Source organism: Herpailurus yagouaroundi, unplaced genomic scaffold (assembly GCF_014898765.1).
Source record: "Herpailurus yagouaroundi ecotype Mexico unplaced genomic scaffold, PumYag 211, whole genome shotgun sequence".
Lineage (NCBI taxonomy): Eukaryota > Metazoa > Chordata > Mammalia > Carnivora > Felidae > Herpailurus > Herpailurus yagouaroundi.
In genome coordinates, this window is record NW_024412442.1 from 6,618,410 (window position 1) to 6,632,674 (window position 14,265).

Genomic DNA, 14,265 nt, shown 5'->3' on the forward strand with positions numbered 1-14,265 from the left:
ACCCCATCGCAGCTGCCTTAGTGTCTGTGCTTAAACGCATGCAGTCTCTTCTGTCATAGAAGGAAAATGCTCAGAAAAGCACAATGGCACTAAAGTGCAAATTCAAAATTTTTCTGACCAGGAATGGGTCAAGGACACTGAACAATTTTGCTTGTACGTCCCAGAAAGGGATTCTCCGAGCTGATCTCTGAGAAAGCATGACGTCAAGGCAAAGAGTCTGAGGGCCAGCACGTGAGCCCGCCGCCCCTCTCCGTTTCCTAACCACGTGGCCGTGGGACAGGCCACGGACATCTCTGACTCGCGCTCTGTGTACCCGTAAACCTGGGGTAATGGCATCAGAAATCCCGTATGGAAAGCCCCCCGTCACACACGCACGACGGTTACATGGATGGGATAACCAAACAAGCAGGAAAGAGACACAGAGGCTCTTCGTCCTTCACCTTGATGAGCCTTTCTAACGAATTACCTGACCCACACACATGCACGGGGTACGGAGTTGGCGGTCCACACGGGTCACCTTCAGTTAGATTAAGTTGTACTGACTTCAGGGAATCCTTGGACAAAAACGGTCCCTCCCTTCCTACGTCTAGCCTGTTCTTCCACAGGCCACGATCCCGGTCCTGGGGGCTCCTCCCTCCGCCATGAGCCGTTCAAGGGTTTCCTTGGCCTGGATCGGCCGGAGTGAAACACACAAAAAAGTCTGAGACACAGGGGCCAGGCTTTCCTTTCGGACCCTGGGCGTTCAGTCACTCTACAGTCTACAGTGGTGCTCGATTCTTAGGCAGGATGGACATCCCTACTGCAGCGGGGACTAGAAAGAGAACCTGGTGCCACCCGTATTTTTGGTGGTAACGAGAGGAACAAAAGTAACAGGTTCAGTAACGGGCCAGCTGTGGGAGTAAGAAAGAAGAACAAAATAACCCGCGCGACTGCACTGGCATTTCATTCCTAACTGCACCTGTTGGTGTATGTTACTTACGACGTATGGATGGAGTCTGGGTGTTTTACCCCCTCACCCACATTTCAGAAACTGGGTCAGAACTGCTCACCACAGAGGTGGTGTTACTTTCTCTTAGCGAAGCTGTTCACACCACCTCCAAGTGCAAGAATTTACCCGGCACAGAGCTGTCTTGTAAAGGTATGTGCCTCCCGGTACGACAAAAGGCACGATACAATTAAACAATACAGAGAAGGACAATAGTACAGAACAATGTGTACCCCATGAATGTCTGACCGAGAACACTCGCAACACCAAAGTGAATTATAAAGATTATCTTACTTCAGAAGGAAATGCCCTCTCTCACCACCCAGCCCGAACCAACCAGAATTATTTGCAATTTCACTTGACGTACACAGGAAAGACCTAAGACACAAAACTGTTTATTCAGATCTGTTTATCTCTCTAGGGGTAGAAAAACAAAGTGACTGCTACCAGTTAATCTGGGTAAAGACTACAATTAAAATTAAAAAAAAAAAATTTTAAGTAAGGGGAGCTTGGGTGGTGGACTCTTGATTTAGGCTCAGGTCAAGGTCTCACAGTCATCTGATCGAGCCCCGCGTCAGGCTCCACACGGAGCATGGAGCCTGCTTGGGATTCTCTCTCTCTCCCTCTCTCTCTCTCTGTCCGTCCCCACTTGTGCTCTCTCTCTCTCTCTCTCTCTCAAAAAAAATAAATAAATAAAAATAAATAAAATAATAAGTAAACCTTAAAAAAAAAAAGAAAAAAATTAAAAGTAACAAACATCGAAGATTCAGTCACATTTACTCTTTGACTTGAAGTGAAAACAATCAAATGAATTTATCACGTGACTTCATCAGTACTGACAAGGCCACGAGTTGAAAGTGGCTGTGAGAATCACTTAATCTTTTAAAAATTAATCTTAGAATATCTTCAACATATAAAGTTAAGCTAGGATCTCCCCCCACAAACTTAAAAAAGTAGATCATAAAAGTGTTTCAAAGAAATGTATATACTTAAGGTGCTGATTCCTTCATCAAAAATTTCACACGTTAGAATGTTTTACTTACTTAGAGGTTCAAAAGTTCGAGATGTGTTTTTTAAAAAGGTTTACAGCAGTTAAAAATGGGACGAGGCAACAAAAAAGCCACAGAGAAAGTGCTAATGAGATATTACGAGAAATCCGGCAAATGCCAAGAACAAGACACCGCTAACTGTCGACACCACAGAGGTGTTCTTCTCGCGTGGGGTCATCTCTCCTTTCCTGCCGGAGAGAAGCCTGGTCCCCGTCCTAAAGACCTGTTAGAGGAGATGTCATGTCTAGAACAGGGGACTGTGAACTTTTCAACATCCCTAATTTAGAAAGGAAAAAAGTACTCAGAACCTGAATAAATACTACCAAAGTTAGGTGGGTTTTGGCACCTGGCACAACGGTCTGCAAAGTTCTACAGGAAAAAAGGCTGAAAGAAGTCAACACACTACAGTGTGAAATTAAAACACTGGAGAGTCCTTTTGTTTCCCACAAGCTGTCTCTTTCAACTAATCCACAGCCAGAAAACGTACCAATGCTTTCAGAGCCCAGGCCTGGTCTGCCTGCTCTTTATGGAAGCTTCTGGCCCTTAGAACCAACGGGCCCTGAAACACGGCAGTGGACAACAATCCAAGAAGCGATAAACAAGAGAAGCTCACGTGACAGGGACAGGACAGGGAGACCCATCGTCTGCGGCGCAGTCGTAGGTCCGCCACGCAGACCCGGCGCGCTGAGGGCATCACACGGGTGCTCGGCCTCTAACAAAGGTGCACCTGGCGACTTGGGCCACCGCAACTAATTTCCTTGAAAATTACTTCCTCACCAGCAAAAGGACACCTCGCCTCCTCCTCACGGATCAGAGAAATGCTACCGAGGTGTCTTTCCAGGCTGTTACGAACAGTAACCAGGATTTTGCCAGATTTCTCCCATATGCCAGGCTCTGTGCCATTTAGCTCTGAAGGCAACCTGCAACGCAATACGATCCTTAGTTCACAGATGGGGAAACTGAGGCTCTGAGTTTAAGCCGAAGTACAAATATATCACACGACACGAAAAGACTCGGGAAATGGGTGTCAAATTGTGTAAGGAACCCCAATTTTACCTGGAGCACACGCTCTGTGCACCTACAGATGAGGTGACATCCTAACACATTTAAATCACGTTTAAAAATCTACTTAACTCAGGTTTTTCAGTAAGTTAGGGTTTTACGTCACATTTCCTATCAACCAGAACTCTAAAAAATAAGAGTTCTGATGCTAATTAGTAGGCACACTAGTTATCACAGTCCGGGACCAGATCCATCTAGATCTCCAGCACTAAAGGCGTCTACCACCGTGCACGGCCACGTCTGCTTACCCGCTGGGGTTCGATCTGCGGGTCTGGAACGGCAGCCACGCCTCGGTGTTCCGTCTCGCCCGCACTCCCACACAATGACCTGGCACCTGTTGTCCCTAACTCCACCCGTGCTTCCCTAAAATCCCTTCCACACGGATGAGCCAGGATCATGTTTTTGGAAACAGATAAACAGAACACGGCCTCTGACCCCCTTCAGTGGTTGCCAAATACGTTTACAGTTCGATCCGAAGCCCTTACCAAGCCCAGGAGGCCCGGGGACCGCCCGGCCCGCCTCTGTCCAACCTCACGTCCCGCCGTTCCAGCCGCTGTCGTCCGGATTCAACCCCAGTCCGCTGCCACTGGCGCCCTTGGAATCTACTGTGCAAAGTCCCTCCTGCCTCAGGTAGGACCTCTGTGCCCGCCATTCCATCCGCTCGGTTCCCAGGATGCTGCCTGTCACTCCGTCCTCTGGCAGGAGACTCTGGAGAAGCTCCCTGGTACGCTCTATCCCATCCTTGTGTCTTAATGTCTTCACCACCCCCGCCCCATTCCCATGCTCTGTGGACATTTACTCCAAAGTGGGGGTTTTTTTGTTTTGTTTTTTTTGAGAGAGAGAGGGAGCGCGCACACACACTCACGAGCAGGGGAACAGCAGAGAGAGACGGGGGACAGGATCAGAAGCAGGTTCCGTGCTGTCGGCACAAAGCCCAATGTGGGGCTCGAACCCCCGATCCACGAGACCAGAGCTGAAGTCGGACACTTAACCGACTGAGCCACCCAGGTGCCCCTCCAAACTCCAACAGGTTTTAAATGTTCTCCTCCCTTTACTTCCTTGCCACCAGCCCTTGGGTTCCCTGGATAATGTCAGCCCCTCACCACTGCCTACTCAAGCTCAAAGTCCCCTCCCCCAGACCCCACAGCTGCCTTACCTGGCAGACACAAAGCCCAGTCCCCGGGGCAAAAGAAGCCGCTCATTATTCTCTAAAACCCTAGCTTCTTGCGTTTGCCCTGCATCTCTCTCCTTGGCCTCTGCCATTATCCCGTCTGCAATAATCCCAGCCACCCACCCCAAATGCCACCTCTGCCCGAAGCCTTCCAGATGTCCCCAAACGGACAGAGCCACTTCATCCTCTGCACCACTCTTGAACTTTGCTTCTACTTTATGGTATATTTCACGTGATGCTGACACCGCCATTAGCAACAGAGGGGCTCGTCCCTTCTACCAGGGGAAGCTCTTAGACACGGCGGGGCCTCTCTTTGAGTCCCAGTGAGGCTCACGGTGGTACCTGCGACACTGGCCAGACCACGCGGCTCTGTGCCTCAGAACATCGCTTCTTTATTGCCTCTGACAGGCCCTTCCCGCCTCCTTCCGTAAACGACTGTCCTTTAAACTCGTCCATGTATCAGCCAGAACTAACTCGCCTCCGACACCCACTCTGCACCTTCCGGCACGTGCAGTAACATTCACAACACCTGCTAGGATGGCTGCATCCACGCAGATCCCTGCAGCCCGGGACCGAGCCGCCCCCCCCGCCGTCCCGTGTCTTCACAGCCCTCACCCGGGTCTCGACTGGTCCAGGTGGACGGACAGCCATGAAAACCTGGAGCTTAACTCACTACTTTGGGAAAGAAAATCCAAGGAAAGGTTTGTGAAACACACAAAAGGGACAGGGTAAATGCCGTGGGACAAAGAGCAAACGTGCATGCCCCCCCCCCCCCCCAAAGATCTGTAACTCATTTAATATTTCCTGGGCACCCGCAAGGGTGGATGGCACAGCCTGTGAGTCAGGAGACAGACGTGCTCACAGACCCCGCCCAGACAGGTGTCTGTGCATGCAGAATGCCTTTCTCCCTTTTAATGAGCCATCTCAAAGAAATTTTACATCTTTGGTATTAATTATTTTAACCACATTCCTGCTTAGCATATGTTATTGTCCCATTTTACAGGAGGAAAAATTAGGATGTAAAAAGTTCAAGTACTAGCCTGGGGCCAGAGCCAGTCAATGAGAACCACATGGGCCCTTGGTCTCTGGAGTTTCAACCAGCTGTTCTTTTCACTAAAGAAATGGTCAGGGCAAAAGAAAAAAAAAAAAAGGCAACGGCTTAGGTTTTTTTTCCTAAGCTCCATGTAGAAGATGTGCACTCTAATACAATAATTGATTACAAGCAGGAAACGATCCACACTGGCTTAAGAAATTAGCAAAGAACAGGTCATATTATAAAACTGTCCCCACTCAATATATCGATATATACATTATCATTTCCTGGGTTAAACAGAGACTGTAACATAAGGTAAAGAAAAAAAATGTTACTCTACAAGATATGAGAGACGATGTCAATATGATCTGCCTGGAACAGTCGTGAAGAATTAACATCAAGTGTCTTCCAGAAACTGCTAGATCTATACGTGCAAAACAGAAGGAGTTACGTTTCTTGTTGGTATTTCAGGCTATTAACAAAAATGATATATGTTCACGTGTACACGTATATACGTGTGTATACACATGTGTGCTTGTGTTACATATACATACATATAACACATAGCTATAGGCACACACATAATGCAAGCACATACATGGTATACCCAAATTCATAGATCTTACGTGTACATAACATATATGCATCATATACATAAATACCTACATGCATACACACGACGCATATAGGTATATGTACACTCACATCTTTCCTACATCAAAACTTACCACCTTGAATCGCCTTTTTAGGGGCTGGTTCTATCACAGCTAGCAGAACTGAACGATTATTGATGTTTGCTCTGGGGCTAATGGATTAACCTTAAAAGTAACACACTCTCCTTTTCACAGAGGGTTTCAGAGGGTTTCTAAAACCGAAATAAGCACATACACCAGCAGCAGTGGCTAACACTGAATTTTTGGCACGGTGATGAGCATAGGGCAACATTCAATAAACGTTAGCCGCTGCTATTATTTATTTGTTCACGTAGGGACGCCCGGCTGGCTCACAGCCAGCAGAGCCTGCGACTCTTGCTCTTGGGGTCCTGAGTTCGAGCCCCACGTTGGGTATGGAGATTACTTCAAATTTTTTAAGATTTCGGTATTTGTTCACGTAATAAAAATACACGTGCTGGGCACTGGGAATGTTGTGCTGCACAGCACGGACGGGAAGCCTGCCTGGGTGCTTGCCTAGCGGTGGAAGGGGCGGACAACTAGCAAGACAAATAAGCAAAATACAGAGCATTTTATCTAGAGAGCGAGGCAGTCAAACTGAGCGAGGGTGTGGGGGAAGGCAGACTGCAGTCTGGGGCTACGCGGGTCGGAGGAGACGTCTCTGTGAATGGGGGTTAGCCAGGAGGATGTCCGTGGCAGGAGATTCCAGACAGAGGCTAGCGTGTGCGGCCGTCTGCTGACAGGCGAGGGGTGGTGGAGTAGAACGTCCGAGGACAGGAGACCTGGGAGGACCCCCCGGGTCGGCACGAGCACTCTGACCTCAAAGCTGTCGCAGCTGGGGGAAGAGGGATGTACGCCTGCTTACTCTCACGGTGACACACACGGGCTGCCAGGCTGACAAGTGTGTCAGGGGAAGCGAGACCAGGAACAGAGAGACGGGGGGGGGGGGGGGGGAGGAGGCTCCTGTGACAGCCCAGCCCAGAGAGGATGGTGCCAGATCCAAGGCGGCCACAGAGGTGGTGAGGAGGGGTGGGATGCCACTTACTAAGACGGATGTGGTGGGTTAGGCTTGGGAACCAGGAGGGTGTCAAGGACTCCGGCAGGGACTTCAGACAGGTCACCTCACTCAGCCCACAGGACAGTGTCGGGACAGACGTTGCCGCCTCACTCCCGTCTCGCAGGAAGGAGACAATGCCACTACGGTAATTCTGCAACCTGACCAGATCTACTCGGTTAGTACAGTAAGTGGCTGCAGGGACGGGTGATCTTCCACAAGTAAGATCTGCCGCGTAACTGAGTGCCTGTCACTGTCACAGTGCCGACAGGCTGGCGGGGGACAAATGCGGTGACTTCCAAATCAGACCATGGGTAAGTAATGGTCTGGGAGAGAGCTTGCCTGGGTGTGCTATAAAACAGAAAGAAGGTGAACCTAATACTGCTTAAACACCCACTCATGTACAGATTACACCTATCTGGGCACACACAGAAAAATATCCCAAGGGCTACAAACCCATTGTTTATGTTTGGCAACCCGACAGGTAACTTCTGTTTTCTTTTTGTTTCACTTCTAATCTGCCTAGAGGCAAGCTGCGTTACTTAGTTTCCTTTAGCGTTATAAATAAAAGTCGACCCATGAAAATGGTCACTTATTGTGCCTGTGTACTTTTAGTTTCGCTCTCTCCCCTTTTCTCTTAAGTCTTGGTGGAAAAAACTCTTACAACATTTATGTTAACTTAAAACCTAAACTGCTGTGATTCCAGCATTTAGGGAGCTCTGCAGGGTGAATCCAGTTTCCCTAGAATTCCTAGGACTTAGACTAGCATTTAGGTCTGGAGATCTAACCCGGTAAACATGAGAAAATACGAGGAGACCGCCTGTCAGCCACCGTGGGAATGAGAAGTCAGGCAGAGCCGGGACTGAGTCCACCACCCAGCTCCTAGAGTGACGGCCCCCTCCTCTGCAAGGAATGTGCCCATCAGAGGAGCTGAAGCAGGGGCCCGTGGAAACCTGGGAGGTCAGGATCGCTGGGGAAGATAATGGGACAGAGAAGGTCCTCAGGAAAGGAAAGGAAACAGGATCTCAGCCCAGGTCCTGCAGCCCAGCTGGTGGGAGGGCTGCAGTCGAAGGGGAGAGAACTTGCCAGAAACAGAGCATTAGCGAATAAGGTTGAGCGCCCCTGGTCGGCGGTCTCCGGGGGAAAAGTGTGACTGAAGCTGGTGGCCAAGGGGATCTCCCAGAGCGGTGGTGAGCTGGGCCCACGTGGGAGGTGACAGGGCGGCACACGGCCATCATGGAGCCAAGCGCACTTCCTACAAAGCACGGTGGCACAGCAAGACCACTGTCAGGGTTGGGGGGGGGGGGCAGGCACACGTGTCTCCGCACGGTGGGCGAGGACACATCAACCCTGCCGCTCAACACAGGGGATCCGTCTTCGGTCTGTCTGTCTGTCCTAATCACGCCGTCTCATGCCACCGCATCAGCTAAGAAAGCGTGTCTCCACAGGACAGGGGCACTTCTAGACTGCCTCTCTGCCGCAGAGCCTTCCGGCCCCAACTCACTCCCCGTGGGACCTGTGGCAAGTCAACCCTGCATCTCGGCTTCCCTCGCTGAGAAAGGGGAGCCGCCAATTATGTTAAGGACTGACGGGGTTAAATGACGGGACGCACGTCGAAACCAATTCTTGACCTCAGCTGGTCTGGAATGTGCCACTCAAACGGGGCGACCCTGAGTGCTGGCCACACGGATGGGAGGTGCAAAAGAGAAGAGATGGGGGGGGGCTCACATCCCGGACGCAGCCTGTGTGCAGAGGGGGGCGAAGGCGGGAAGGCGGGTCCCCGAGCCCTCGTCTTGCTTCACTGCTGACAAAGAACACGACAGCCGACCAGTCAATTAAATGAGCCAGGTGTCCCCCCCTCCGCCCCAACTCCAGCACTGCACCAACATGGGGGAATGTGTGTCCTTCTGAGCTGTATACCTGGAGTTTGGACAACACACCCTTTCAGAAACTGACGATGCCCGGGCGGAAGAGAACCCCCACGCGGCTCAGCCGTGCTGGTGCTGGGCCCTGGCAGGCCACCGTCTGCAGGACCTCCTGACCAACAGATCGACAGAACGATGTCTGGACGTCCCAGCAGACCAGCCTTGTGGTCCTCAGCATGAGGTCCGTCTACAGCAGTGGGCAACGGCCTCAAGAAAGGGCTCTTCTGGAACTTGGAAAATGAACTCTGTCGCCTGGGAACATGGGGACACGAGCTTCATCGCAGACGCTCTGAACGCAGAGCTCTGAAAAGCTTAACCACAACCACCGAAGACCCGGCCAGACATGGACAGTAACCGTGGCCATAAAGGACCCTGGGGACTACGGAAGAGCCAAGAGGTAAGTGCTCAGATCCAATTAACTACCCGTGAGGAGCAGCACGGGTGCAGGGCAGTCAAGAAGGGGGCAGAACAGACGGTAAATGTTATAGCACAGGGTCCAGCCTGTGCAGTAAGACACGAACCAAAATACAGTGGCTGCTCATCGGCGGGAGATTAGATCCCACTCGCGGGACGAGGTGAAGGCTGCGGATGCGTCCTCAGGCTGGCACATGACCCTCCTGATCAACGCCGCCCGCGAGGCCAGAGCGCTTATCAAAGGACAGAATACGAAACAAGTCCTTTCCCGCGTGGTCTGAACGTCGCCCGCACGCTGCTGTCGCCATCCAGAAGGCCGTCCCGGTGCCCTGGGTGCCATCCCGGGGAAGCCGGCTGGGAAAACTGTACCTGCCTCTTCCGGTAGGTCAGCGAGGCCCCAGAGACGGTCCTGAGCGGGCTCTGCCGGCACCCTCTCCCTCCTCGCCTTTCGTCTTGGCCCCAACCGTCAAAGGACAGACTCATGGCGGCAGTCTCCCTCTGTGACTCCTTCTAACCTTCTAACTCTTTATGCCGGAATGTTCTACGGCAGGCCCAGGCTGTCTCGAGCACTGAGCTCTTGCGACTGCGCTCCAGGACCCAACTCTCCAGTGGCTCCTTTTTCTCTTCAAATCTTCTCTCCGGCAGTGGGGCCAATAATATATCCTGCGATACTTAATTCGTTCTTACACAATCCCCACCCCCAGCCCCAACGGGCTTGCACTACACCTTTTAGACAAGTATCTGGTCCAAAAGAAGCCACAGGAGAAAACACCTGTCAGGATGAACGTGTGATTGGGTATGTTCAAGCAAGGTGGCGAGAGCTCCTTAGTGAGAGCTCCTTAGCTCGTTAGTGAATTCCAGCTCCTCATTAAATGCTATATAAAATTCAGCAGTTCACAGACAGACCTGAAAGCCTTATATGAGAAATTCTGCAGCCGAAGCCAGTGTTGTGGCTATAAAACATACGAGAGCCCACATGTACTCGCAGCCGTGGCTTCTAGAGCAACAAGGTTTACTCAAATGTCACGTGAGTCTAAGTCACGGCGACGGTCCATCTGGCTGCTGCGATGCGTCCCGACCGGCCCCGCGTCCACTCTATGCTGTGGCCGGAGCGACTTTTTTTTTTTTTTTTAATTTTTTTTTTTTCAACGTTTATTTATTTTTGGGACAGAGAGAGACAGAGCATGAATGGGGGAGGGGCAGAGAGAGAGGGAGACACAGAATCGGAAACAGGCTCCAGGCTCTGATCAGCCCAGAGCCTGAAGCGGGGCTCGAACTCACGGACCGCGAGATCGTGACCTGGCTGAAGTCGGACGCTTAACCGACTGCGCCACCCAGGCGCCCCTCGGAGCGACTCCTTTATGACGTGACCCGTTCGCGTCATTCTCCTCTGACGACCTGTCACCACACTCAGAACAGCATCCTGTTTATCCGTGGCCCACAACGTCCCCGCTCGCCCACCATCCACACCCGGCTGACCGTCTGAGTCGCGGCTTCCTCTCAGCTCAGTGGGCCGCACGCGCCCTGAGCTGCTGCTCCAGTGAGCCCGGGGGCCGCTGCACCTGTTGCGTCTCCTGTGTGCACGGCTCCTGCCCCCAACACCGCAGGGTGTTCCCCTCACTTGGGTTCAGGTGTCTGCTCAACTGACTTTTCTTTTTTTTCACTATTTTATTTATTTTAGAGAGACAGAGAGAGTGAGTGAGCATGAGCAGGGGAGGGGCAGAGAGAGAGGGAGACACAGAATCCCAAGCAGGCTCCCGGCTCCGAGCCGTCGGCACAGAGCCCGACGCGGGGCTCGAACTCCCGAACCGCGAGATCATGACCTGGGCAGAAGTCGGACGTTCAACCGACTGAGCCCCCAGGAGCCCCTAAACTGACTTTTCTAATCACCGTATCTAAATCGTCATCCCCTTGCTAACCCGTTACAGTGCTTTCTTTATTTTCCTCCATTTCCCTCAACGCTACCTGGAATCACGTATTCATTTGCTCACTGCCTGCTTCCCGCTGGCCACAATACAAGCTCGGCGAGGACACCGGGGCCTCTGCTGCAGCCTCAGGGTCTGTGACAGTGCCTGGCACCTAACAGGCTGCTCAGTAAAGACAAGCTGAGGGAACAAATGAACTTTAAATGAGCACTTTCTGTGTGTCACTCTCCGTACCCGGCAGCGGGGCCTAAAGATGAGTGACAAGTGGGACCGAGGCCTCTCCCTCAGGGACTTAAAACCCGGCAGCGAGGGAGACCACCCGCAACGAGGAGAAAGCACTGGGACGGGGGCATGGAGCGTTCCCAGGAAACTGGAGCGGGGTAGTCAGAGATGAGGCAGGACAGACTGGGACCAGACCCTGAAGGACCCCGAACTGAGGAACTAGGCCTCCCTTTGAGGACCCACCACACATCACTAGGCAGCAACAGAAAGACGTACAGAACCTGAAGTCAGACTCGCCAGAATGCAGTGGCTGTCTGTGCGACGCAAGTCGACACGCTACAGGCTTCTAGGCAAATCCACGACACGCCGTAGGCTTCTAGACAATGCCGCTGCCCACGCACGCGGAGGACCTGAAGAAAAAGGTGGTGACTTGGTTTGGGACAAGTTGAGTTTGTGGCACCTGAGGATGCCGCTCTAAGCCACAAGCATTTCTCTGGGGGTTGGGAGACCCTTGACTGACTGGGAAAGTCTACCATCCTGCTCCTTGACCTTCTGCTCTGTCGGGGGCTCACAAGGTCCCGGGGGCTCAGCTACACGTATCACACACAGGCACCACCGTGTTAGCTGGGATTCAACCACGCGTGAGGAACCCTTACCGCATCTGTCAGGGGTGACATGTTCTCTGTCCTGCTTTCTTAAAACAAGGGATACCTGTTGCAGGCAAGTCTGACACAAATGCAGAGATTTCCAGGGAGTTTTTCCTAGTCAATGGCTTCAAAGTCCAATTCTAAATGGGAGACGACATTATGCACGATTTTAAAGATGAAAAAGTTCCATGGCACAAAAACAAGACACTCAGATCAATGGAATGGAATACGGAACCCAGCAATGGACCCACAAACATATGGCCAACTAACCTTTCACAAAGCAGGAAAGAATATCCAATGGAATAAAGACCATCTCTTCAGCAAGTGGTGCTGGGAAAACTGGACAGCGACATGCAGAAAAATGAACCCGGACCACTTTCTTACCCCATACACAAAAATAAACTCAAAATGGATGAAAGCCCTCAATGTAAGACAGGAAGCCATCAACATCCTTAAGGAGAAAGCAGGCAAAAACCCCTTTGATCTTGGCCCCAGCAACTTCTTACTCAACAGGTCTCCGTAGGCAAGGGAAACAAAAGCAAAAATCAACTATTGGGACCTCATCAAAATAAAAAGCTTCTGCACAGCAAAGGAAACCATCAGTAAAACCAAAAGGCATCCGATGGAATGGGAGAAGATATTTGCAAATGACAGATCAGATACAGGGTTAGTATCCAAAATCTATAAAGAACTTACCAAACTCAACACCCTAAAAACAAATAATCCAGTGAAGACATGGGCAAAAGACATGAGTAGACACTTCTCCAAAGAAGATATCCAGGTGGCCAACCGGCACATGAAAAAATGCTCAACATCACTCATCGTCAGGGAAATACAAATCAAAACCACAATGAGATACTGCCCCAAACCTGTCAGAATAGCTAAGATTAACAACTCAGGCAACAACGGATGTTGGCCAGGATGTGGAGAAAGAGGAACCCTTTTGCACTGCTATGGGAGTGCAAGCTGGTGCAGCCACTCTGGAAAACAGTGTGGAGGTTCCTCAAAAAATTGAAAATAGAGCTACCCTACAACCCAGCAATTGCACTACTAGGCATTTATCCAAGGGACACAGATGTGCTATTTTGAAGGGACACAAGCGCCCCATGTTTATAGCAGCACTATTGACAACAGACAAAGTATGGAAAGAGCCCAAATGTCCATCAACGAATGGATACAGAAAATGTGGTATGTATGTATGTATGTATGTATGTGTACACACACACACACACACACACACACACACACACACAAATGGAGTATTACTCGGCAATCAAAAAGAATGAAATCTTGCCATTTGCAACTGCGTGGATGGAACTGGAGGGTATTATCCCAAGTGAAATTAGTCAGAGAAAGACAAATATCATATGACTTCACTCATATGAAGAATTTAAGATACTAAACAGATGAACACAAGGGAAGGGAAGCAAAAATAATATAAAAACAGGGAGGGGGACAAAACAATAGAGACTCTTAAATATGGAGAACAAACTGAGGGTTACAGGAGGGGTTGTGGGAAGGGGGATGGGCTAAACAGGTAAGGGGCACTAAGGAATCTATTCCTGAAATCACTGTTGCACTATATGCTAACTAACTTGGATGTAAATTAATAAATAAATAAGTAAATAAGCAAAGAAAAAAAAAAGGAGAAAAAGTTTCGAAGGACGGGCACTATTATCTTCCGCTTAGCGATGTCACGGAAATCCCACGCGAATATACGTATATACAAACACACGTACATACAAACCTGAGGGGGACGTGTTAAGGAGGCAAAAAAATATTTTAAGTAAAAAACTACTTAAGTTAAACTTCTGTTTAACAGTAAAGGACACCCACAGGCGACAGAAGGGCAGCATGCGTCTCAGTGTCAATATCGTGTCAAGGTTTGCACCTCACGCGTCCTGCCGATGGGCTTGTGATCACGGGGTGTGGCCCAAATTTTAGTGATGTTACCTCTCAGTGAATCAATCATCCTCCATGGCTTCAGCCTCTGATCCTTCCCTGAGGAGTGGAAGATACAGAAGCAGGAAGGAACAGGCTGATGCCTTGAAGGGCTCCGAGACTTTTTTTTCTTTTTAAATCTTTATTTTTGAGAGAGAGAGACCAT

At 50.4% G+C, this 14,265-nt stretch overlaps 1 protein-coding gene across 2 annotated transcripts in view; it reads right to left on the reverse strand.

Moving 5' to 3' along the window:
* SGMS1 (sphingomyelin synthase 1) overlaps positions 1-14,265 on the reverse strand; it is a 114,937-nt gene that overhangs the window by 22,128 nt on the left and 78,544 nt on the right. The gene's annotated exons all lie outside the window — the stretch shown is intronic.